Source organism: Nylanderia fulva, unplaced genomic scaffold, assembly GCF_048542155.1.
Source record: "Nylanderia fulva isolate GAGA-0341 unplaced genomic scaffold, ASM4854215v1 Scaffold23, whole genome shotgun sequence".
NCBI lineage: Eukaryota > Metazoa > Arthropoda > Insecta > Hymenoptera > Formicidae > Nylanderia > Nylanderia fulva.
This window is the reverse complement of record NW_028190293.1, coordinates 3,105,404-3,133,045: the sequence shown is the minus strand read 5'-3', so window position 1 is coordinate 3,133,045 and position 27,642 is coordinate 3,105,404. Positions and strand designations below refer to the sequence as shown.

The 27,642-nt window shown below is 41.1% G+C and overlaps 1 long non-coding RNA gene across 2 annotated transcripts in view; it reads right to left on the bottom strand.

The window, feature by feature from the left end:
• Nucleotides 1-7,117: 7,117 nt before the first annotated feature.
• Nucleotides 7,118-27,642, bottom strand: part of LOC146723136 (uncharacterized) — a 71,693-nt gene continuing 51,168 nt past the window's right edge. For both annotated transcript variants that reach the window (XR_014924743.1, XR_014924742.1), the window contains one exon: nucleotides 7,118-7,179. This is a non-coding gene — a long non-coding RNA (uncharacterized LOC146723136). The remainder of the gene's footprint in view (nucleotides 7,180-27,642) is intronic.

Below are 27,642 nucleotides of genomic sequence, written 5' to 3'. Positions count from 1 at the left end.
TTTTTCAAATATGTGATTTCAGTTTTAGTGTATCCACACGCACACGTATACAAGAGAGATTTCTCTCTTTCTCTTTCACGTTATCGAAAAGTTCAATACTTCTAGAGTAAACGCGTCGCTTCTGTTCATGAGAAAGAGGGCATGGTACATACTGGAAAATCCGGAAAAATCGCGGGAAACACGCACCGTCAATCACGATTCTAAAGCTTTTTCTCCGAGATATTGTTACAATGACAAAGCGACATTTTTGCAACAAGCTTCTAATTCTACAAATAATTAGAGGCATACTTTAACATAAACTTGTTGGCGGTATAGTATTCTATCAATAATCGTCTTTTCGTTTTGATAATTGTCAATACGTCAGATATTCTTTACTTGATCTTTTTGTAATACATATATAGACAATTTCTGAAATATAATTAGACATTTTCATGGAAGAAAATAAATACTACAAAAAAAAATAATATATCCAATAGCAGAATTGATTCCCGCAAACTCTTTTAATTTATTACTATTTCACTAATAATCACAATTTATAATTTTTTCAATGCAATGAAAATGCAATAAGTTAAAAAAAAAAAAAATTCTTAAATTAAACATTTCTCTTCTAAACTTGTTTGATATCGACAAACATTTTTTTCCTATCGCATGAATATAATATATGTTGATATCCTTTCACACACCAATATCGATATCAATATTTCATTTGATATAACAACTTCGCGTGTACATTGACACCGAATATATCGCGGTATATCGCGATACAGAAGCGACACAATGTGTTGAAATCCGCTCGAAACGTTCGTATACTCGTCGCGCGCGGCACGTTATAGTCAACGGATCGAGACACGAAGAAGTCGATAGTTATAGGCATACGAGATCATCGAGCGCGGGGAATCTCGACACGCCCAGAGTTCACGCTCCAGCCGACGGGGTCATTGAGCAGCCTACTCGACAACAAATCATTGCTAATGATCTACCCGTACTTTTGCAGTTACCGTGCCTTATACCGACCTAAGGCATCCCTCGCTAGACTTGCCCTTCTCTCTTCCCCATCCCACGTACTTGTCATGGGACGAAGCATGACATGTCTATGAAATGTAGAAAAAAAAAAAACGCTCGAACCGATATAATATTATAAGAGAAAATCAGGACACGTCAATAAAATAACCAATATTCAACGCAATATAATTTAAAAGAAAATCTAGACTGTGTAATTTTGTGATTTTAAATAACTCTATCTATAAACGAAAATCATCTAAATTAATTATTCTAATTTTGAGAAGTAGAAGATAGCAATTGTATATATAAATAATCAATTCTATTATATTTTTATCGGCAATTATAGTGACAAACACGTGGCAAATGTCACATGCTTTTCTCTCAGTATGAAGGCAGTGAATGAGAGAGGGAATTACAAACTAGCTAGCTACCTACCTATATACTACTAACATCTCTCGCGCAAGAACGAAGGCGGAAACGATGTGGACGACAGCGACGACGACGACGACGGATCGTCTCGGTGCGCAAATACGGATCTTCGTACGCGGGCGTCCCTGGGGGTCAACCCGGGTCAAAGAGAACTCCGCGGCAATATATATCGGTGCCGCGATGCCCCGCGCTTCGGTCCGCCGAGAGACCGTCGTGTTCTTAGGGAAACAGATCACGGGCGTCGATCAGCGTCGAGGGAACGACTCGCTGGTCTTATAGACGTGAGGAATAGATCTTTCCTTCGTTTTCCGCGAGCGATATAAAATATATATCTTACTTTCAGTACCTAAGAGCACAAGTACTTGGAAAAACATGCATCTGAGAATGCTTGAATGTTTTTCGTTTATTTCTGTAGACGTTTTTTGAATTATTTAAATATATATATATATATAGATAGTCATGCATTTTGTTTTTATATACGATTTTGAGATTTATAAATGCAAAAGAAAGTGCTTATCGTAACACTAAACAGCGTTACAAAATAAGTTGTGAAATGGATCGCAGAGAAATTTGGTGCTTAGAAATCAGATCGAGAAATTTCCCGAGTCGAGAGAAAATATCTTACAACTCTAAAATAAATAGATCAATAACATATGTTAAGATCTTTATGTCCGGATATTTTATAATCTCGGGATTTTTGATATCGCTTTTCAATTTCAGTTTTATGTAATAGCGTCCAGAATTTGATTTATTATTTTTAAGAATTGAGAAATATACACGGAGAATTTTCTCTTGGAATTTTATTACAACTTGTATATAATAATTCATATTTTTTATTATAGTACATATTAATCAGATACATTACCATGAGAATCAGATGATTACCATGAGATTTTCAGAATCAATCTTATAAAAGAAAATTCTCTCCGTGTACTATCGCATACACACACGCGAAAAAAAATATAAACTACTACACAACTAAATTTTAAGTGTTCCTATATATTACACCTGAAATTCTCGAGAGAAGAGGAAATTCCCCGTTAAAACTACAGGTAAAAAAATATCAATGAAAATTTAGCTATATATGATAGCTAATAGTTTTTTCTCCCTACACAGTTTAGCTCGACGAGATCCACAGAAAGTAGTACTGCTTAGCGGTTGTTAATCGAGCATTTTCGCATCGCGATCCGGGATATCGGCAGCAGCGGTCGGCCCCGAGGTTACGGCGGGTCACGGCGACGTTCGTTCGAGCGATTCCACCTACGCGCCATTCGCTCTCTCGGCAAACGAGAGAAAGAGAGGAAGGGGAACGGAATCGAAAAATGTCCGCGGGCACCGTTAGTCGTGCGCGAGAAGCGTGCCCGCGGTCACGCGTGCGTACGCGCTTACGTGTAAAGCACGTATGTGGGTGCAACGGCGGCCCGAGCGAGTAATGTCCTTTGTGTTGCGTGGCTATAACGTTCTCTTTACCACGTTCGCCGGTTCGCGTTAATAACGATCGCGGTACTCGCGTATAGATACTCGGGACCGATATACCGCCGATCGTGCGCATTTTTGTCGCCGAGGGTATATAATGTAGTCGGAGGGCAGTTGCAACAGGCGGTTGATCTGTAAATTGGACTCTGAATTATAATACACATATTGTATAATAATGTAGAGAGATACTAAATATGTATAATATATGTACATGGACTCTGAATCGGAGCAATCAAAATATTTTCAATCTTGTTAAGTTGTTTTAATCAAAATATCCTTTATAGAAGAGAGAGAATGATACAGGATGTAAGTGTATATATATATATATATTTGTATTTACGCCACGCAATATATTAATATTCGAAGGAGAATAGCGATACCCGCGATAAGCGGATTTACGCGTCGCAGCCTCGCGCGGAATTATTTCCCTATCCAAGCGCGCGCACGCACGTGCGTTGGAAAGAGTAGTCGGAACTCTCTCGGGGTGAAGGGCTTTTAGAGAAAGAGGGGACACCCAGAGCAGAGAGAAGAGAGGAAAAGAGAGAGGGTACAGTGGGGGGACGCAGTGGGCGGTTCGGCGTGCGTGCGTGATCGTGATCAGGATCGTGAGGTAAGATAGCGAGGTCGCCATCATAAGGTTCTCGTGTACTATACGGGGTGATCCAAATCTCACGGTCGGAATCGTTCGGCGAAATCCCGTGCCGGAGAGAGAGAGAGAACGTGCCGCCGTATTTTTTTTTTTTTTTTTTTTTTTTTTTTCAAAAGAGAAAGAGAGAGCGTACTTTACCGTAGCGCACAGCGTGCCGCGGAATTATCGATCTTCAACGCGACCGAGCGCGCGTCGATCCCTCGTGCTCTCGCGATGCTCGTCGAGAGGATGAATTCAAAATGCCATAGGCACGAACGGTATAACTGGCAATTGGTTATCATCCAATATTCGCTCATTCTCCTAACGATAATGCGATACTGCAGACACCCGGCCTGACCGGTGATAACTTTTTATCGCTGACGTGAGTTTGGAGAACGCAAAAAGTAATAGCTATTAAAATATTTGAATGGGCTCCGTTTCGAAGGAATTTACATTCTAAATTAAAATTGAGCCTACGTATACAGAGAGAACTTTCTCTTAGAATTTTACAAGTTTCTCTCATTAATATTTACCACAATAAGAAATATTAATATGCGTGTACATTAATCGAATATATTTTCTATCTTGAGGGTAAATTCTACCCTCTAATATTTAAGAAAATTTTATTGTTTGAGAATATTCTTGACATTTAAAGAAATCTAGAGTAACAGCGTCGTTTACGTTCGCAAATGCTACAACTCGACATATAACAATACGTGAATTGGTAGCGATAAATACAGACTGGGTCTCCTTTTACGCGGCGCCGATTTCTAACTCCGAACCGCGGAAAGCACAGAAAATTGGACGTCGCGTTAACGGTTCTCCTTGGTGCCGCGAGTCGCCACTGAAATGTCTTCGGAGATGATTTCGCGGGAAGAGAAGTAAAGATCGCGCGGGCGAGGTCGGGATCGAGAGCGGTAGGCAACGAACGGAGAGGCCGAAGGTATAAGAAGGAAGATGAGATTAAGAGAGAAGGAGGTGGAGCTGCGCGCGGTGTAAAGAGGCAGACGGGAAAGAAGAAGCGGCGGCAGAAGAGACGAAGGAAGGTATTGTTAGAAGGGCGGACGAAGGGGCGGGTGGGTTCTGTCACGTTTCGCATTGCACGCACCAGAACTTTGTGCGGAGGTTGAACCGGGGCGAGAGAGAGAGAGAAGAAGCGGATCCTCTCCTCTGCTGGAGAGAGCTTGCCTTCTGTGAGAGAGGAGCTGATCACAAGCGCGATCTCGCCGTCCCTGGACGCCGCGGAGGATCACGACTTTCGACGTGATCCGTCGTGACGACTATATACCCCACCCGCATTCGCGTTCGTGCCGATATTATTATTATATCCTTCGCGAGCCACGTACAGAGGAACGAACATTCCTGCCGCGTGTATATCTGATATTGCTTGTCCTTTTTATACCGCGGCTATTCGTCCCTCTCCGTCGATTCGTCGTTTTGAATTTAATCGCTAAAAATAAATGAGAGATCGGATCAGTTTCGATGCATCCGGGACACATTCAAAGGATATTTAGAGTATTTTCCGAAAAAACAAAAAAAAAAAAAAAAAAAACATTGCGAGCGCAATTCCGATGAAAATCGCTTTACTTCGTCTTAATTATTTTCAGAACAATGAAAAAGGTTTTACTTTGTCCGTTTCCAGTTTATACCAACAGATTATTTTCGGATCATTTTAGAAGCTTAATGGAAAAACGATGATATTGTCATATAATAATGTAGCTACGAAAGTTTACTTTGTTCTACTCCGATAATGAGAGAGCAAAGATCGATTAGAGTGAAAGGGTTGTTAATGTATAACCGGTCTTCTAAATGATATCTCATCAATTTCTTGCTTATTATTGAATACGATATTTGACAATTATTTAAAAAATTTTTAATCATACTGATACAACTTGAAAACTCGTGCTTAACATGTTCGTTACAACACGCTAGGCTCTTATCATATATAGATTAAATCTCCGTTTATTACTGATAAAATATATTAATATTAATATAAATGTTATTTACTAATTATTTTATATTGAATATTTTTTTACTTATTAATATGTGATTTGAATTCGATTATTAATGTACGCAAATAAAAAACGGACTAATAACAGAAAACAAGGCGCAAAATTATTTAGTTATTAGGAATTATTATGAATAATTATTAATTAATGATTAATTATTAATCCATAAATACATCTGTTTTAACGACAATTATATATGTGCTTTATTCAGCTGCATCAAGTTCTTCATCGTTTTTTATTCACATATATTTATATCAAATACAAATTATACATTAACAGAATTAATCAAAAAATAAAATAATTAGTAAATAACATTTGTGTATATCAAAGAGCTTTTCATTTGTTGACTCGTTATATGTATAAATATGTATTAATAAATAATTTTTTATTTAACTGATGAAATTGATTGCTAATTCGAGTGTATTTTCGTTCACAAAAATGTGCATGTCTAGTGAACGTGCCAGTTTTCACTCTTGGAAAATCAATCTTGGTCAACAGATAATTAATAACATACATTATAAAATAAGACGCGATAGAGAGAAGGTAGAAAAAAATGAGGTTTCTCGAAATGTAATTTTTGAAAAACGTCAAAGCTTTGCGCGCCGTTCTGCCGGAGAAGCTGAAGTTTTAACAAGCTCGGTTCATAGAACCCTCGTATTTCTACTGCGAAACGAAGTGGGGTGGAAAGCGGATTCGTGATCTCGGTAATAATTCATGCCCGCCGCTCGATTTCCAGAAAAATGAAAAAAGATCCCTTCATCGCTCGCGATTACCAAGGGTGGGTTGGTGACCCCGCGGTTAAACCATCTCTGATTTAGGCACAGCATCGCACACAGATCTCTCACTGCGAGTCTTTATTAATTGATAATTCATTTCTTCATCAATTTTGCTCTTAACAAAAATCTCATTAAATGTTTACCTTTTCAGTGAGTTTTTTTCGCGTATCTTACGTACAACTTTGTAGTAAAGCCTTTAATGTAAATTTTCCAAAAGGGAACCACCAGATCTTAAATTCATGAATTCGCAATTATTTAATTTGCAAGGACCTATGCATTTGTAATGATTAAAAAAAAATACAAACCATATTCACTGTAAATATTGATAAGTAAGCCGAGAAAAAGGTACTGAATCCACGCGACATCTCGTACCTGCTGAATGTAACGAAACAACGAAGCTGGGGCGAGATAAAGGGGTGGAGTTTACATCCATAATTCACGCTACTCTCTGTTATTCGGTCGCGATCGCAAAGTTGTTATTAAGAGGACACCAATAACGTTACCGATACAGCTTTATTACGGTGCTCGCTTAATGGGCTCCGGTAAGTTGAGCTATCGATTTATAGCCCTGATTTATAGGGATTCAGTCATTTGCAAGCGCGCTCTCGCACCGGAGCTCTCGGAGGCGTCAATGCGCGCGCGTGCGCGCGAAACGCCAAGAATTATTCGCGATACTCTCAAAGGCGTGCAAGGGTTAATCAAGCTCAACCGTTATGAGCCTTCGAGATCGATCGAGTGGCGGATGAAGACGTGACGCGAAATGATCGACTCGTCTTGGATAATATGAACGTACTTACTTAGGTTTCGCCATTACGCAGGTGCAGATGCGATGCGGACCGCCTGACGAAATTCACACCTTCTGTAAACAAAATTTACAAACACATATTAGACGTACGAAATTACATAACTCTGTAAGTATATACACATATATATATATATATATATATCGCTGTAAAATAATTGTTCTCTAAAAAATATCCCTTCGTTTGACATAGAAAAATTTCTGTTCCAACGTATAGGATAGAACGATTTTCTCGTAGACTTATACCCGACATAATTCTGTCACGAATTCTCTCGCGAATTGTAGATCGCGCAGAACGAGCCGTAGGCCGGAACGTTTTTTTGCCCGCGAGAGGCAACGACCTTCCGTTAGGAGATCCCTCGCCGGCTACGCCATTTCTCGGCATCAGATCGTGAGTCAGCTCTAGTACACGGTTCGCGGCTCGATTGCGGCCCGCGCGCAGATCTTCGCTCGATTTTAAATTAGCCGACTTTTAATACGCGTGCTATTGCATGTTCCGTGGATAAGCTTCGTGCACGCCTGCCTTATTCTCTCTCTCTCTCTCTCTTTGGCGCAAAAGCGCGCCGATTCATTTACCCCCTTTCTCGCCGCACGTACTATTATACGTGTGCACGCTCACGATACACGACAGCGTGTATATAGAGCGGTGCACCGTAACTCGCGCTCATCTCTTTACACGGCGATATTTAAACGACTATTTATCGATCGATCGATAATATCGATGCTGCGATACTGTAAATCCTCGGTCACCGGCGATCAACCTGCATCGGATGGAAAAGCTTCCATTAATCTTGAGAATTGTCGAATCTCTTATAACGCGCGGTCTCCGTCATATATATGTTAAATTTATTGAATTTCTCCATCTCAGCCAAAGCATGAAAATATTTAGCCTATACATTAGCGCGATTGCATTATATTTTTTCCAACATCCTTTTTTATATCGTAGTTAGCACGATTCTGTCGGAAGAGCATCCAAGCCGAGGGACGGAACCTGTCGACCTCCGAAGGATGAAATTAAGGATTAAATTCGTCAACGCGTAGTCGTCCCTGTCCTTTAATTACGCGAAACGAGATAGTCGCCGGCTCATTACGCGACTGATGAGAAACGCAAGAAAATCCCCCGCGATGGGGGATAAAAGAGAAAGGGTATCTATATAGAGAGAGAGCGATATTTGCGCGGCGAGAACGCGAGCACGCGATTACGAGGCGACGGCGGGATCTTTCTTGCGATCGCGCTTGGCTCGAAGGCACTCGCCGTCTCGCGGTGCGCTCGCACTTGGCGAAATAATAGCTCGCGGCCAGACTCGGGCTCTCGTGCTGTATTTGATTGTGGCGAACTTGTGGCCACACCGCGAGGAGCGGTGCACGACGCACAAGCCACGTTATATGTGCAAAAGTTGGTCGCCGATAATAATCTCTCATCGTTGCCGCTTGCTCTTTTCCGCACGGTTCTTTCTACTTCGCGCCTTGGACGAGAGAGATGCGATTCGCATGTGAATTATGTGGCGAGGCGTGTGGAATTAAAAATGCACGCACTAGTTCGCCTCAATTAATCAGAGTAATTTACGCGCGCAAGAGCCTGGAAGCAATTAGGATGATATCGTGTCGTGCGCATCGCACTCTTTTTTTCTGATTCTCTCCTCCAGCGCCAGCGTAACGCTCTCTCTGAATTTTCGTTAACATAATATATCGCGTTACCGAATACATAAATTGTCACTTGCAAATTTCGGCTCTCCATTATGTCGGAAAATTCATACGGGATATTTAAATCTCTATGGTATGTCAAATCATTTTATATATATAAATGTAAATGACATAATTGATATAATGTACCGACAAAAAAAGACTTGAAATATATGACGAAAAATATGTTTTTTTTTGGAAAATATACACGTGTTTTTTCGTATTTCAAATCTTTCTTATTCTCTCAATCTCTGCACACAACAAACATTGATTAGAATAATTACAGAATCGCTAACGAATGAGATAGTTTGTCCGCACTATTTCTCGATGAAAGTACGTACATTAGCCACGTAACAAACTGCATTATGTATGCATCGATGATGCATCGAGCTACTGCGATACATGTTTTAGATTTGTGCGGCACGAAAGAAAGTCAATTTAAGACAATCGGTGTAAAATGAACAATGTAATGCATAATTAACGTGTAATGCAAAACCATTATTAGAATTGCGAAAACTATCAAAACGAAAAAAAAATTTGCTTTTAGGCAGACCTTTATGTGATAAAATTCTTCCTTTTTAATTACTAAAAATCTATTTAAATCTATGTGTATTTATTTTTGTAGAACTATATATATATATATATATATACGAAAAGAAAAATTTTCAATTTCAATAATACATTTAGAGAATTAAAAATAATGTATAGCTGTTTAGCTTTTTGAAATCTCTTGGAATAAAGAATAAGATTTGTAATCCAGATTAATAAAGCATCAGGTATAGAAATGAAAAAGAAAAATCAAATAAAATGTAAAAAAATGGATAAAATTAAAGACCTATTTTGAAACCTCTGTCGAAATTCATGTACAATTCCGATTTGAAAAATATAGAATTTTTACTAACGCGGTTTTCAACAATTATGACGAATACAAAAAGTACGTATGAATGGCTATACATCTTTTGAAGCCCGGATTTACGCATCCCCGGAGCGATAGGTAACGCACGATCCTTCGTAGCATGTACTACCGTCGACCTGTGACACGCACGCTATAAACAATCCTCGAAAGCAGTAAATGGATATGTGCTGTCACGCGGCGCCGAGAGTTGAAAACTGACCCTGCCCGATTGTCCCCCTCGCGAAAACGCTTATTGGATGCACGTCATGCTCCTGTGCCAACATAGGACCCGCAGGATTGTCGGTTAAATATTTTCCGCTTCATCGAAATAGATTTTCCACAACGCGGTGTCCAGAGCGTAAGTCGATCTCTCTGACGTTTGTGCAAGCGTATCGCGAGATAATCTTACGGTGGTTCGTATCATTATACGTGGCATTTGCATTACGTATATGACGAAGAAATGGCCAAGTCGGAGAGACAGACGAGAATAAGCGATAATCGAATGAGAGTCATGAAATGCTTAGAATCTCGCGAATCGTTGAAATTTTCGCGAAATTTGGTATGTTGGAATTAAACGCGACATTTTAACGACGTCCAAGTTGCTTGGCGCGGCAACGCCACCGTCTTAAGCAGCATAATTCCGCATTTATCTAGATTTTATTACGGAAATTCGTACTCTCTCTCCGCCGAGAGTTCCCCCTGTGAAGCGAAAATCATATCTGCCTTGACTTAATAGTTTTAAAAGATAGTCGGTATGCAACTTTAAGAAGACTTCCCTCAATTTAATCCTTGCCTCGTCGAGTTTGTAGACGTCTCCTTACGCTTTCGAGAAGAGCAGCCCCGCAAAGTTTCTTTCGAGAAACGGACATGAAAGGCGTAATGCTATGCCACTTTGCGGGATGGTATGTAGCGGTAGCTTCCGCCAGTTGGTTCGTTCATAACTATGTTTCGCAAATTCTTAATTCCAGATAGGCCAAGAATTTGTCCTCGCGGAATCACGTTGCCTCTTCTCCGATATTCATTTATACTAGTTAAAGCATGCTAACCAAGAACGAAAGTATTCATTTATATTATTTTCTCATTATTTCAAATATATATTACATCTTAGTCCGTTTATTTCTCTCTCGCTAATAACGCCGATTTAGTATATAATGATTTTAAACTTACAGCATGTGATATATAATTATTCCCAACTTATATATTTTATTAGCAAAAGTACCACTGACCCAATTTATACAAAGTACGAAATTACAGGCATTTTGATGCATCGGTCCTAATTTCGTCCGCTTTTCCTCTCTTCGCGCTATTCGCTTCCCTCGAAGTTCGCCTTTGAGAAACGGACGCGAGAAGAGAAGCGTAATGCTATGCGACTTCGCGAGATAGTTGGTGCACGTGGGGGCGGGTAGTTGCTTTACGGGAGCGAGTTACAAGCGAGATCTTCGTAAGCTGTAAGATGATACTCTCCCCGTATAGCGTGGGCCTGTGAGACGAAGGTCGTATGAGAAGGAGGCAGCCAACACGCTGAAACTTTTGTTATTAAGACTCTCTTAAGAGAAGGAGAGCTAAAGAGCAAGGGAAGGATAGAAGGGAAGAGAGAGAGGGAAAGAGAGGTCGAATACTGGGGACGATCGCGCGTGTATTAGGAAACGAAGTCGCCGAGTTTCGTCGCAACTCAACGTCTCTTATATACCAGGTTAGCCAAGCAGTTCGCGTTTCAGAAACGTGACGCGATAGTGTACGCATGATGCAAATGTGCGCAAGACGGAAATAGGCGGAGAATAATCATTCGAACCCGATAGCATATATATATATATATATTATTACAAGTTCTTGATTTGGGATTTTTTTTTAAACAAATATTTAAAATAAAAAATATAATTCCCCAAATTAGTCTAAATTAGCTTCAGGGATGAGGCAAGTAGCGCGATAATCTATACGAGTAGATATACGTGCATCATTCTTGGAACAGAAAAAGTCTCATTTTTCTTCATTTTCTTATCATTAAAAGGATTGCATTTCTGTACGCACATTATTGTCATAGGTGATTATTACAGCGCGTCATATGTACGTGTTCTCTCAGTGCCACCACAAAACTCGCCATCGCGTCCGCGACGAATCGGCGAGAAAATTACGACGCGCATGGCCGCGGAAATCGGCGAGACCGAAAGGAAATTAATAGTTCGTCCCGGATGCCGTGGGACACGCCGCATACGTTGACGTTACCGTTTCTCGTTGCTTTTCCTACGGGAGAATCAAACGAATCTCATGCGCGCACCTATAGAGTTATATTTTTTTCTCACAGTTGTATATTTTTTAAATTAAAAAAGCATTAATTGAATGATCAATCGTTTTGCTCGTAGAAATTTAATTGTAACGATGAAATCTCAGCGAGCCCTCTTCAGCATCAAAATTTCTATTTGCATGTTTTACTTATTGTTAGCGTTAAATGAACAATGTCACGCAAGAATAAGTTAATACACCAAGTAATAATTTTGCGAATGTTATACCTAAATTAAAAGAGATTTAAAACAGAGTTTCATATTACGGATGCAATTATAAATACATTATGTTCACACATCTTTCTCTCTGTTAATTTATTTTTAGATAAACATAGCTTAATTTTTTAATTGCGTAACAACACTTCTGCACGATTTATCGGGTTGGGAGTTAATTGAGATTAACGAAACAATCGCGTCTATTATATACGAAGCACGAAAACTTTGCATCAAAAATTTGCTCCTATAAATGTCATTTTTTCTTTTTACACAAATTTCTCGAGTCCCGAAAAAAATATTTAGAGCGTCCGCTCTAAGCGATGTCTAGAGCGGATGCTGAAGAAGATTAGAAGCGCGTTTCCCGACAAAGGTAATTTCGAAATTGAGGAGCCGTCAAATCGCTTCCAAAAACCGGTCGAGAAGCGGAGCGTATTCGTCGTGCGTTCTCTCGTGCGTGCATGCGTGCGTGCGTGCATTGCGTGCGTGCGCGCGACCGATCTGTCCGTCCATCCATCCGTCCATCCATCCGTCCATTCGTTCGGTCGTTCTTTCATGCGTTCGTGCGTGCATACGTGCGTGCGTGCATGCGTCTGTGCGTGCATGCGTGCGAAGAGGATTCGGTCGGGATGAGTTCCTAGAAATGGCGTGCGGTATCATCCCGAACCATCCCGTCAGCTGCGTAGGTGATGTAGTAGACACGCACGCGGCGAAGAAGATATACCTAGGTATCGGAGAGCTTGCATATATATATATATATATATATATATATACATATATATGTATACAAATACGGCTCTGCGCATAGACCTAACCGATCCAATGCGAAGCCACGAGAAAGGCCACCAGGTAGGTAGGTAGATAGATTTCGCCTGATGCGAACGACAGGACGGACTCTGGGAACGACTCTCGATGCTGATGGTGGTGGACGAAGAGAAGCTCCGAGGAGGTCGAAGAAGCGGGGAACGAAGTCGAGCGCGGGAGGGGACCGGAGATGAGCATGGTGGAGAAGGGAAGAGGGAAAGGGGGGACACAAGAGGGAAGAGTAGAAGGGCAGCAATCTCGCGGTAATCTAATTTCAGCGTGCGGAGGGTTCTAGGAACGCGGCGTGACATTAGCGAACCACCTTCAGCATCGTCCGTTCTCCTCTCATTCCCTCTCTCTCTCTCTCTCTCTCTTTCTCTACACGTCTTCTCTCTTCATCTCTCTTCTCCTCTCTCTCTCTCTCTATCTATCTGTCTATCTTTCTCGTTTCACCCACCACGCCATCTCCACCACCTCCATCGGCTCTTACGCCAAGGGAGGCTATCTCCTCGTCTGGTTACCGACGCCGAATAAAGCGGTTCGACGTTTACGCCGACTCGGCCTAACGAGTAATCCCACTACTCTCGACCCCCTTCATGAGCATCCCTTACGCTCGATACTCTTCTCCCAGAGACGCCGCACTTCGGTACTGTCGGTACTTTGTAATATCGAGATCTTTTCTGAAAAGTACCATCGACATTTGCGATATTTGAAATGCGAAAAGTGCATGAGATATTAAAATATATTGCTACAATTAATTGCAAATGATTTAGAATTAAACAGACGATGATTGTATGCAACATTGAATTAACATTACAACTCCATTGCTTTAAGACTATCAATATTTTATACAATTTACTAAAATAAAAATAAAAATACAATGAGATAAATTCGATATTGCATAATTTCGATTAAATATCCTTGTTATTGGCTACGGATGCTGTACGAGATTTTCGTTGCAATTTCCACGAACGAACGGGTCTCATCGGCGATCGCTAAGAGAATTGCCAGACAGGTGCACGCATGGACAATTCACGCCAATTCCGGAATCGTCGTGAGGAATGGCGGTACGCGTGGGAGATAAGTCGGACGGCTATGCTACCATTAGAGGCAGTAATAGCCAGTGTAACGTCAACTCGAGCATGTCGATTCCCGGGGTTCCTCTAACAAGACGATTTTCGCCGCATGTTTAGCGCTATACATACGGCCGTCCGATTCCCATCTCGCGTTGTCACTTTGCAATAATATCAAACAGATAAGCTCTTCGTCTACAATTTTAGTATATTATATCAATTATATATTATGTATATATATGTCAGAAAAATAAAATAAATTTTCAGTACGCTTTAACAATTATGTTTAACGCTGTAAAATGTGATGTATAAATTAAATGAAAATAAAGCGATAGTAAAAATGATGCTAATAATTAAGGATCCGTATACAGATTGTGCAGTTGAAAAAATGAAATCTTCAATTTTCAAAAATTCCAAATATGTTTTCATCAAGTGTCTACTTTCAAAATTTATTTTTCAAATGTGGTTTCTGCGAATGCAGTTTCTATCGGATAATGCACGAAAGAAAGCACGAAAAAAATTCAACCTCTAGCACATTTTTATGGACACATGTTGTATATAATAAACGAAAAATAACAGAATTGATAAAAATTTTTCATCCATCGCGATAGTTTGATCGATTCTGAATCTAACTTTGGAAAAGAACCAAAAATTTCGTTCGCGCAGTTTTTCGATACGACGCATACCAGCACCGCAAACAAAGCGGATTTTTCACTCACTTTTATCTTCCGTCCATACGATTTTAAAAATCTCTGCGGTTTTCCTCTCCCTCTCTCTCTCCCACTCCCAGTCTTTCTATAGTCCCCGAAACGCCAATGTGCGTTCACACGTCTGAAGATCTACGACCGTATATAAATCTAGATCTAGCGGCCGTTAAGTGACAAGCGTATTACATCCATACATATGGTATCGTGACATTCGAACCCGCGAGAAGGATCCATAAATCGCACGTAGCGGCCGGCCGCGCGTTCTTCCACGAATCCATAAATCCGAAAATCCATAATTCGTTTTGCACACCGTTATGCGCGCTCTCTATAGAAGGTATGTAAAAAAATTTTCACGACAGCATTTACAGCAATATTTTACGATTGTCTTGACCACGCGGCTGCCATACGCGTGTCCGCGCATTTCTCGCCCCCAAGAGTCGTTCCTCATTTCATCAGGATCAGTTAATAGGTATAATTCATCCCCCAAAATGCTCTCTTGTCAAACTTGTATATAAATTTACAAATTTATAATGTACCGTTACGTGCGCATAATATCTTGATCCTGATATATTTAAGACAATCTTCATTTTTAATATTTTAAAATTGCAATGTAAGACAGTTTTGCATATCTTAGAGAAACTATAAATTTTTTCGTTTTCTCTCTCTGCTTATCAAACTCGGAACGAGATTTTTAGATGCACGCATGGAAAATGCATGCGTCGGGAACGACTGTTTTCCGTAACACTCGCGATCGATGAGAGGAAAGAGAACGCGCGCGCGAAAGAGCATTCGGGCTCGTAAAAGTGATAGGCGATCACGTAAATCACTGCGGCGAGAAGTTAGGTAACGCCGATTATAGGTGGATGCGCTTTGAGACTCCTTATATACACCGTCGGATATGTGGGTATGTGGGCGCTGAAACACGTTTCCCGATCATACTGGTTTCTTATCTCTCTGACATTGCAAGAATCCGATTCAAGAGTGACTAATATTTTAGCGACAAATTATTTTATTTGCTGAAAACAATGGAATGTAACACGTTTGATAATAACATAGAAATTATCTTACAAAATGTTAATTTATTATATAAAGATTTTATTTTTTTTTTAAATAATATGTTGAAAGTTTTCTATGCTCTTTTAAAATTCCAAAACTCCATATAATTAACATTTTAAATAATTTTAATAGGCTCTCATTGTGAAATTTAATTTAAATTACAGCGGGCTAGAAATAGTCAAACACGAATGATAATAAGTCAGTTTCAAGAAAAATTATTTTTTATTTAAACAGATTAGCTGCACAGAGCACAAATTTTTCTTAATTCAATTACGAATAATTAAATTAAATCCCAATTCAAAATTTTTTATTTTAAGCCCTCTCGGCAGTAAAATCTCAAACTGAGATTTAATTTAATTATTTGGATTATCAGATCATGAAAAATTTGCGGTTTATACACAGCTAATCAATTTTAATGAAAAATAATTTTCCTTGGAATTGATGCCATCATCCATATCTGACTTTTTTTTAGCCAGTTGTAATTTAAATATGTGCATTCCATATATTGTATAATACTTGACATTATAAAGATATCTATTATCTTGTCTTATTTAAAAAAAAGTATATTAATCATATATTTCCTTTATGTAAAGTTTCTCAAATGTTCCACACACAAACTTATTCCAATATTTAAATGCTTATTTTCTACAAGAAATTTTCAATCGATAAATAATACTTGCACGTATGCGTGAAATCGCGATAAACATCATCAACATCGAAGTGATAATTCCGCGTCTCGTGGCTGAAGCGCTTTTGATTTTCAAACTGTAAAGCGTAATGTAGACATAGCTGTGCAGTGATGAGCAAGGAAAACAGTGCCAAATATAGTCACTCGTCGCTCTCTCAACTTCATATTATTCCGTCACTGATTAATTAAGGTACCTCGCTTGAACGATCGCTATCACTCGACAGTAATGCTTATTGATCGATTCTCCGAGTTTCGTATTATTACTCATAATTTCGCGAACGTTGACGCCGATTCGCGCGTTTGCCGATCACTCGGACCGATGGTTTCAATCACCGCATATGTAGCGCGGTCGCTTTTTTGTTAATTAATCACCGCGACTCTCTTTCGAGCCGTCGTGCTATTTGGAGAACGGTAATGCTCGTTCAGCGTGACGATCATTTTATTTGCCCCGCTTTTTGTATTATTACCTCGGATTCCATAAATATTGACGCTTTCACCCTTAACGTTAACTCCCCTCCCTCACCTTGTTACTCATCCACATTGTTTCCGATGCGTCGCTGCATTCTCTGGTTACTCTCTCATTGATTGACAACACGATCGCGCCACGGATTTATTTTGTCATTGTATATTGTTTAGTTTATCGATTCGATGTAAGATAAATCATTGGTTTTTTTGTTTACATTTTTGTCAATAAGCCAATTATTAATGTGCAATATCAAATTTAATACAATATATATGTATAACATGGGCATCCATAGGCTTTTTTTCAGGAAGGAATACAATTTTTTTGCTCTTTGTCCATTTTTTAAATTTAATTTTTTTGTTATTTTGGTTACTTTATTTTATTTACGCAAATAAATCCCAATTTATTCAAAGGGAAGCAAATGCGCTTAATTCTTTTAATAATGAAAATCCTTTTCGAGTTCGAATAATAAGACGAGAAAGAGTAATGTAAAGCTAATAAAACAAATGTTTTAAAATGAAAAAAAAAATGATATACTCGAATCTTCTCACGTTACTCTACTCCGCAAATACTGCGGTTTCCCGCGTCGTTCGGTAAAGCGAACGATCGGTTGCGTAACCCGCGTAAACGCGTAAATCGGCAATTCCGCGGCGTGTAAAGAGTATACGAGAGGACTCGCGAGTAGTACCCGAGGCGAAAAGGTAAACCGGCAGAAGAGGAGATCACACAGGGAGGTGGACGGAGGTGGAAGCGTCCCTAAGGATTATTAATGCAGAGTTAAGGGGGCTACGCGACTTATCGTTAGAGCCGCGTGTCTCTCGGGTGCCTCTCGACCGTTTCTGCCGTACCGGAGGTTCACGATTCTCGCGTGACCCGTGAACTCTCGCACGTAACGAGATCTGCGCGTCCCTCTCTCCACTCCCCGACCAGCAACACACGACGACGATGCTGCTTGCTTCGCTCGTATCGAGGCGGCGGCTCGCGGCGCGGCTCGTCGTGTACACCGGCTTGTTCCGTAGAAGCACGCCTCGGCCGCCTCCGGGCCTAATAAATTATCCCTCTTATATATCTCCCTGGCCCGACCATTTCAACTCCCGCGCGAGAGTAGTACGTGGTGCGAGAGGGACCTCTTCCCCGCCTACTTACTTACTATACGGCCTGATCCGGCGCCGATTGAATTGCCGCTACGCGACGATACGCCACGCGCGTATTCTCTTTACGGACCTCGGTCCTCTAACACATGTCAATATCCCGCGGTCGTTGATCTCTTAACTCGACGCAGAACATCAATCTCTGTGAGTTATATTTTATTTGTTTATTTATTAGGCATTTATGATCGAATGAGAAAAGCTCGGGCCACCCGCGAGATAATTCTGGAGGGAAGAATATACTATCCATGGTATCCACCTATAAGAAAGAGATGCGTCGATCGGATATAGCACATCTCGATGGAGAGCTTGATCTGCCCAACCCGTTCGCATGAATGTCTACCGGCGATTTTCCAGCGTCGAGAGTTTCCATTTTTCATACCCGCGCACGGTTTTGCGTACACGCCTCTCCTTCGCTTAAGTATTTGTCTGGAGCAAAAAAGAAGGCGGGAAAAAAAGGGAAGGAACGTTACGCGAACGCTTTTCTTGCGTTTTCCATCTCCCGAGTGCCTCCTCCCGCGTTTTCCTTTCCGTTTTCGCGTATCCGCTTGCGGCTCTGCTCTTTTCTACCTTCAAGAGAGAAGCGCGTTTTCTTTCAAGACTCGCAAATCCCATTCCCTTTAGCCTCCCTCTCTCTCTCTCTCTCTCTCTCTTTCTCTCTCCTCTTTCCTCATCGCCCGACGAAACGAATCTCCGTTCCTTGGCTTTTCCATTCTTCATATTTCTTTCTTGCGCCTCCGCTCTCTATCTCGCAATTCCGAAGTCTCTTTCCTCCAGCCTCATCTTTTGTTTATGCATTTGCCTGTCTTGGAACCGAGCCTGCATCGTTCCCTTGGCCAAGCGAAGCGATATATCAACAACGGGATAGTCGTAAACGATAAATTTTCAAAATCGACCTAGCATGTCAATGCTAGAATCCTACTAATAATAATAATCGCATGGAATACATTATTATTATCAAATTAAATACTTAAAACGTCGCTAGTGGTATTTAAAATAGGAACGATATATTTAATTCGACCCAAACTAGCCAAGAAATTTTTATTTTATTCCCACAACGTTTCGACCATCTGTTTTTGGTCCCTTTCAAGTGAAAAATTCTTTGATAAAAGCGCAGTTAGTTGACACTGCTGTCATGATTATTAAACAATATCAGTTTTTTGACGATCCATCATAACGATAAGATGCGGTTACTTTCTTTCAAATGTTTTTTAAAAAAATTCCGACAATCATATTGTTTAATAATCATGACAACAGTGTCAACTAACTGCGCTTTTATCAAAGAATTTTTCACTTGAAAAGGACCAAAAACAGTCCGATCGAAAATAAAAATTTCTTGGCTAGTTTGGGTCGAATTAAATATATCGTTCCTACATTATTATTAATCGATGAACGGGAGGAAAGAAAGAACAAGAGCAACGTCACGTGAAATTGCAAAGTCACCGGGAACAAGAAGCGAGACTTGATTTGTTCGTACCTGCGATCGTAAGATTCGAACCGGAAGTTCCGCGCGGAACCATTCGGTATTCGGGGTTCGTTAACTGTCGAATGAGTAGTTCGGAAGAAGCGGAAAGTAGCGAGTTTGCTCGAGAGTCCCTTGTTCCTCGAGAGAAACGTTCGGAGCTGGCTGTAAAGGCGCAAAAGTTTTCAACCCTCCTACGACTCGCCTCTTCTCCCCTTCTCACTTGACTTTTAATAATCCGGTCGCACGTCTCAGCTCCTGACCCGGAAACATCAGAGTCGTTACGCCTACTTTTCTCGCGCGTTAAGAAATTGATGAGCTTTCAAAGTGACGCGGAGGTTTAAGAATTTTTCGCTGCTTTCATTTTAAGATTAATTATTCTCGACGAGAGACATTTTCTCTCCACAGCAACTGCGGAAGAGATATTTGCCCAATGAGATAACAGTATAAATTCAATATTAAAGTGTTCGATACAAGGATACAATTTTCTGAATAAATGTATATATGCTTCTCTCGGCGAGACACATGTCAAAGTACTAATTTACATATTTGATATATACTATCGTCATTTTACTAAATATTTTCTTCAATAGATAATGTCGCCAATATTCGTTTCTACAATGATCGCGGATAATGGCGTTTCCGTCCCGGAAAGCCCTTCAATTAAGGGCTGCTCTTCGGCATCGTCTCGGCGTGCCGTGCCGATGCTTGATCCGCGAATTGATTTCCATTCCTAGGATTTTATCGCCCTGATCTCTATCTCTTTCATTCTCCCACCCATCTTCTCTCTAGATATACGCGCGTAGTCAAGTATCGAGGAATACGTGTATATAAATGAGACACATACATATATATATATATATATAGACGCCATTGTTCTAAAGTCGTGACAGCGGCGGGTCAGGAACGCGTGTTGTTCAAAGTCATGAAGGTCGGAGGGGATTGCGGGCGGAAAGGGTTCTCTCTCGCATTAGCATATCCCCCGTTCTATACCTTCACGACCCTACCTCTCCTTCTCCTTCCTTCTATCGGCAACTTAATCTTCCTCGATAACGCCCGGTTAGCGGTGAAAATATTTTGACGGGGAAAAGTGGGCCAATAAAAAAAATAATAATTGCCGCTCGTCGTATCGTATGAATTAATCGTATAGGTATGAATTAATTCGTTTCTCTGCAAAATTACGTATCACATTTCAAACGATGCGAATTTAATACGACTTTGACGCTGAAGCGCGCAGTTTCACAAGTTTCGAATCTTGTTAATATTTAGCGAGTACATTTGATGTTAATAGAAAATTAATAAGTTTACATTAACATATATTTATATAATATAGTGAGAATTAATACGCGGATGGGTACAAAATATTTCTTTCGCATTATTTTAAACATTAAATAAAAACAATGAGAATCGCACGTATTTGTTAAATAATATATCAATCAAATATTTCTTGATAACTATAAATCGTTTTGCGCGTGAATGGGCTTGAAAATGTTCCTCTATTTATCGCAATTATTTGATACTTATTTCCTGACTTTAAGTCCGAACGCGACTCGTATATCGATTTTTCCGTCACGGGGGAAAAATCGCTCGTTATAAAAGATATGATTGATCGATATCACCGCAATTGCATATATCGTTCGTTCGAAGCTGCCATTTTTAAAATGGCGTTTGCGGGCCAGCACATGGGGTAGTATAGCGCATCACTGGAACTTAAAAGCGAGGGGAAAGCTTACGACCACGTGGGATCGCTTTACTCCGCCCCTTCCTCTATTAATAATACACGAAAGACTACGCAAATATACGTACACAAACGAGTTTCTCAGTCGACCAGCGACTCGAGAGATATCAATCTTCCTCATATTCATATAAATTTACAACTGCTCGCAACAACTGCCATTTAACTCGTTTTGGCGTAATATTTCCTTCATTAATACACGTTAATGTATATACCGCGTCTCATATACATTAATTAAAATAGCTAATTAATTCAATTATACATCATCGAGAGCAAGACGTAGAATAATTAATAAAACGAATAATCTTTGAATCGCATACAGAATTATATAAAATGCATATATATATATATAATGTAGAAAACGCGTGAGTTTTCGTAGACGTAGACGATGCGGCGAAACGCATTATCGAGGAGACGGCACGACGCGACGAAAGAGAAATGAAAATGGAACGGGGCGAAAGCGAACGTGTGTACGTGTGCACGTATGTACCGAGGACGGGTGCCGAAGGTTCGCGAGGGTTGGAAGCGCAATTTTGCAGCGTAAACCCCTGGCGTCGGGCCAGAGGCGTGTATCACTCCGCATCGGAATTCGTTGTTCCACGCCTGGTTACCAACAAGAGTGTTTTCCGCACTCAGCTTCGTGCGCTTTTATCTCATCCTGCCACCCACTCTATCCCTCTCCTTTCTCTTCCACCCCATTCTCGGCTATTTACCTGCATAACATTTGCGGAGGACACGCGAAAAACGTTAACGCGCGCGCCTCTGTGCAGTCAAGGTCGTGTCCTAGAAACCTGACACAATCAGAGATTTCGCAAAATTTAATCTTTTTCCGCATTTTCTAGAAATAAATTTAGCCGATGTGTATATGTATAGAAAAGTGCATTACGTAAAGGAAGATAGATATCGCTTATTTAAATTTTTGCCGATTGCGTGCGAAAGGAAATAATATACCGCAATTATATATTGTATTTGTATATCCTTTCATTGAGATGGATTAATATAAATGATACAATGTAATATTTACGAGAAGTTTACGTAAACGCACGTGCACGCAAAAGATGTTTGGATGTGAGTTTATAATGTTTTAGAAAATCATGATTATTTCATCGTTCTGCAAGAGGGATCTCCTTGATAATAATCACGCATAATCGACGTAAACTGCAGAGCTGATCGTGCGCATTTTCAGCATATACGAGTGACACTAGTGAGTCGTCAAGTGTCCCGCGAACTGACCGCTATTCGCGTCATCATTGAGTGGTCTTCGCGTTCGTTTTGGAACGAGGTTTACCGCACCCCTCGTGACAGATGAATGATGTAATAATGCCAATGTGCCTCGTTTAACGAGAAAAAAATAAGACAAGCGTGTTCCAATTTCAGAATTTATAACCTGAATTTATATAATCTTGTTGAAAGAAAAAAAGCATGCCTCGAAAACACACGTATTGATATCTCGTAGATTTAATAAGCAAAATATAATGAGTCTTTTATTCAGATAACCGTATATTTCGAATTACTTTTAAATACCGAAGACATTTATGTCACATGGAGCTAGTAAGATATCGCTAAAAATTAAAAAAAAAAAAAAGCGAGTCACAAATCACTCGTGCATGATTAATTAATAGAAAATTGTATTATTTTACGTCAAATGAAGTGTAAATTTTCGCGCAATATTGAAAAGAGGAATTTGATTAATATTAAAATTCACGTGGCTGAAATTTTCGTTGGCGTAATATCGAACGAACGAAAGTTACCAAGTGAAAATTCGGTGCGCAGTGTGCTAATATTTTTCGATAACTTCTCGCACGGCAATGCGTGTATCCCCTGCTGCAGCAGTCTCCATTTTTCCCCCTGGCCGTTGCCCGTTTTATCGCGCCCACGTGGCAGCCGCGTAATGTAATAACGGGGTCGACGTAACCTACCTCAATAATACGGCAGCGAAGTCGAGGGAGAAAGAAGGGTGGGTGGTTACGAAACACAGAGAGAACCGGGAACTGGCGCGGAGAGTTGTAAGACAATTTTCTCGATTACCTTTTTGGCCAGAGTCGAATTTTTATACTCGAGTCACGTTTTGTCTGTCGCTTAACTTTTTCGCAAAATGTTTGCGATGGACAGAGCATAATCAGTGATCCATTAATGCGTCGATAACATGCGACGAGAATAGATAGCAAAGCCAGCAACTTGGCTATAATATAATTAATTAATAATTAAATAAGTCTCATCGCAATTCCTTAATGATAAATTGGTGATACTGTTAACGTCCATTTGTGTAAAGTGAATCCTTTTTCGGATGTGATTGGAGTGTCTTTTCTAGAGGGTGAAATGGGATTTGCAGATAACGAGAATATTTTTCGAGCGAATCTTTTCTTACTCGCGTCATGCGTTAGTCTTCAACTTCCCTTTCTCCGGAGCGATTTACTACATCAGCCGCGCGATATAATAATGGAGACCGACATGATCTACCTCAACGGAACACGCGGTACTGAGTTGGACGGAGGGAGCCAGTCAAAGGGGGTCACCCCATCCACCTCGACGCGAGAGTCGAGGGTCGTAAAACCCCCTATACTCCAACTCAGACTCGTCCCTACCAGACAGAGACCCTAACCTGCCTCACTGGCTGACGTTGGGCGGGCTAAAGGGGCGACGAAATGTCGCCCCTCGTGCCACAGAAACACACTTTTGTCGCGACCCAACCTCTCGTTCACCCTCCTTCCCATTCTTCCTTTTGCGTCCCATCAAAATGCTGCGTTACTGTTTTATTGTCGTAAAAGTTGACATTCTATGGAATCGCGATCTTTACCGTCTTTAAATTACCTGTATTTAAATTCCCTGCGTATATAATTAAATAAAATATTTATTTCTTCAGTCATCACTTCACTAAATAATAAATAAATATAATGAAAAATATATCAAGAATTATTTTGTCGATGTCAAAAAAGGATCGAAAATATTTGTTTTAATATACTGCCGAAAAAACTCGATGTTGCATAACTATTCGCGTAAAGTTTTTTAAAAACCAATATAGAAACCGATAAGAACGTATAAATTAAGAGAATACATGCTCTCATTCCATACTCTAGATGATGTAATTAAAAAAATTCATATAAATTTTTTAAGAAAAACTTCGAACCGCAAATAACTCCATTTACGGCTTAAATATATATACTAAGCGATCGGAGCGATGCTGATCCGATAGATGAAAAAAACAACCGCGAAAAATCTTTCGCTGTAATTCGGGGCAATTAATCGAGCGGAGGTTGAACCGACCAGTAGATATTTGATGCCGAGAGGAATTCGTTAACTTTAATTAGACGCGGCAACTCTATGGCGCGCCACAACGTGGTCGATTATCGGACTTATTAAAGATCGTTATCGAGGAATCTGTGATACGCACAAATACTTTCGCGAATGCGCCGGCGATCAAGCTGGAAGAATATAAATAGGGGAAAGCGCGCGGAATGGCGGCGAGGAAAAAAGCTCGGTTGAAAAAGTATAGAAAAAAAAAACGTATGCGAGTGAGAGAGAGGCCGTTCTTCGCGCGCGAACTAATTTATCGGGCTTCGCCTTCGTATTCGCCCCTTCGGCGCTCCGAGACAAAGTTTCCGCTCGACAGGCGGGGAAGGAAGGAGGTCACGACAGCGCTTTAACCCTTCCGAAGCCATCCGAGACGATAGCGGGCGTCTTGACCCGTCCTATCTCCACTTTGCCGTGCCCTATCCTCCAACGTAGCGTGACGTAATTCCACTCCGTGAGCCCAAGTTCGACCTACCTACCTAGACGAGAGAGAGCGACATATACGTGTGTATAGAAGTGCATGTTCGCACACATATACAGAAACACGCACGCGCGCGTATCCGAGATTCGAGCGCGCAGAGGGAAGATTCGCTCGACCGAGGAGAGAAGAGAGAAGGGACGTCGTCGTCATCTTGCTTGGCTGTGTGTTAGCTGCAGCTGTCAATACACTTTGCCGAAGGTAGACGCGTTCCGTCGTGTGGTAGTACCCGACTACCCCCCACAGAATCCTGCGGCCTGAGCGACTCTCATATCCTTCGGGCCTCTGGGCATTCAGCGTCGTCGTCGTCGTCGTCGTCGTCGTCGTCGTCGGGAAAGGGTGGGAGGGAAAGGAGGTTTCTCTCTGGCTGCTCGCTCATCCGGCAACGTCACTAACGACGACGGACATATTGGTATCGTGTCTCCTTAAAGAGAATCCCCTTCGAATAATGTCGCATAAATACGGAGAGACGCGATCGAATGAACGAAAACGCATACTATTCGTAATTTATAAAATTGATGACATCGAGTAGTTGGAAATCTCAATTCTATCAAATAAAAATGAATTTTTATATCGCATAATGCATTGAGAGACATTTTATATCACATTTAATTAGTTAAGAATCTTTTAAAAAAAATTTATATAGTTTTGAAATCTTTTCGATCGTAAATAAATGATGTAGTGAATGCGATACAAATTTTCATAAATATCTTGCGGCTTGCTTTGTTTGTTGCCTACATCTTTCACTACCCCCATCTTCATTACGTAGAAAAGAAATCAAGCGAGGATAATCCGCGCTTAAGTATCGGAAATAATTAACGCTTCGAGAGAAAGCACAATCATAAATATATGCTTCGCGGCTCGTTACAGTATTTTTCACCGAAAGTAAAATAGAACAATCCGCCTTTAACGTAATACCCTAATGAAGTTTTAATTACTCGCTTAGAAACTCGCCCGCGTGGCACGATGATCCGGCGATAAATTGACGCATCGACAGACAATGTATCTATATCGCGTTAATGGCGATTGTAATTTTTATTTGCACTTTTCCGTGAAATCTCCGCGGTAAGTAGTGGTGGTAGTCGAGCAAGAATTCCGCGGCTGACAAAACTATCGGAAAAGCGGAGGAGGGCAGGAAAAGGCGCCGATAGTTGTTCGTCACTCGTCAATTTAATATCTCACCTGCGTTACGGATATTCGATTCAAACTTTCACGTGCACCCTACATCGTCACTCTCGCGCCCTCCCGTACATACAACATCGGCGGCAGCATACTAGCGCACCTCTCCACCACCTCAAGAAAGTTTCCTCGCTGTTCTGCATAAACATTACGAGCAAAAGTGAAAGTACCCGGCGTCACCGCGGCAAAGTTTCGCCGCGAGGTAGGACAGCACTTGCACCCTCGATATCGTTAGAAATATCCCATTCGCGCGCACGCCGTCGTCCCATTTACCATCCAGCCATTAAGTCAACCCATTACCATATACAACGTTGTACAACCCGTTGCCGTGAACTTCCATTACCATACGTTCTTTCCAATTGATCACCGATTGCCACTAATTAATCGAAAATCAAGCTACCGCTTGTAATTGAAATAATGCGCGTTCGAGACCAAAATTTTATCAATTTTCATTTTAATTTCGATATTTATATTTCATCTACGTATGTGTATATACAAATAAACATACTTGGATTTTTTTTATTATTAGTGTTATTCAAAAAATGATGGAAAAAAAAAAAAAAAATACGACGTTAAACGTAATAAACGCGATAAATCGCGAGCGGAAAAAGCGATGAACTCGCGCGCGAGTTGCATACGTTTCCAAGTTCGCTCGGAAATTATCCGCCGGTCCGAGTATATTCCGCAGGGAAGATCCCCAGCGCGTTTTTCACGGGGCTCATCTTCCTAATCTTCCTCAAGAGCCGTCGATACGCCGGGACCATCCGGCGGAAGTTGCAATCCAACATCGACGAACTAAGCACGGGATGTTCGCGATAGGGCGGGGTAGGGAAAGAGAGGAAGGGAAGCGTTTGCAACGGAGCCGACTGCAGTTTTTCCACGGTGAGAAATAGGGTCTTGGGGTGTGTAAACCCGGTTACTTATGGAGGCCATTCCGGTCTGCGGGCTCGCCGGCCTCCGGCTGAGGGGTTTTAAGGACTTAGCTCGACATTAGCGTCCCTGGGGGAGGTGGGCGGTGGGCGGCAAGCAGCAGCGGTGGATGTGGACGTCGACGATGTGGATGTGGAAGCGCCAGTTGTCGGAGGAAAAAGGAAGGAAGCCGAAGTTAAACCGACGAGAAGGAGAGCGAGAGAGACTCGTTCTCTCCGAGGGAGTAAGCTCTGGATAGGGTTGCGAAGGCCGAGAGAGTAAGGGTGAATGGTTGGGGGATTCCCGGGGGGTGGGGTGGTGGAGAATCGCGGAAGCGAAGGGTGAGGCAGCGGCATGAGGAGGGGGATGGATGTGCGGCGATTTGGTTTCCAATCATGGGACGACGGGACGCGCCTCTATCGAGCGAGCAGAGGCCCGGCCATCCTACCCCATCCTC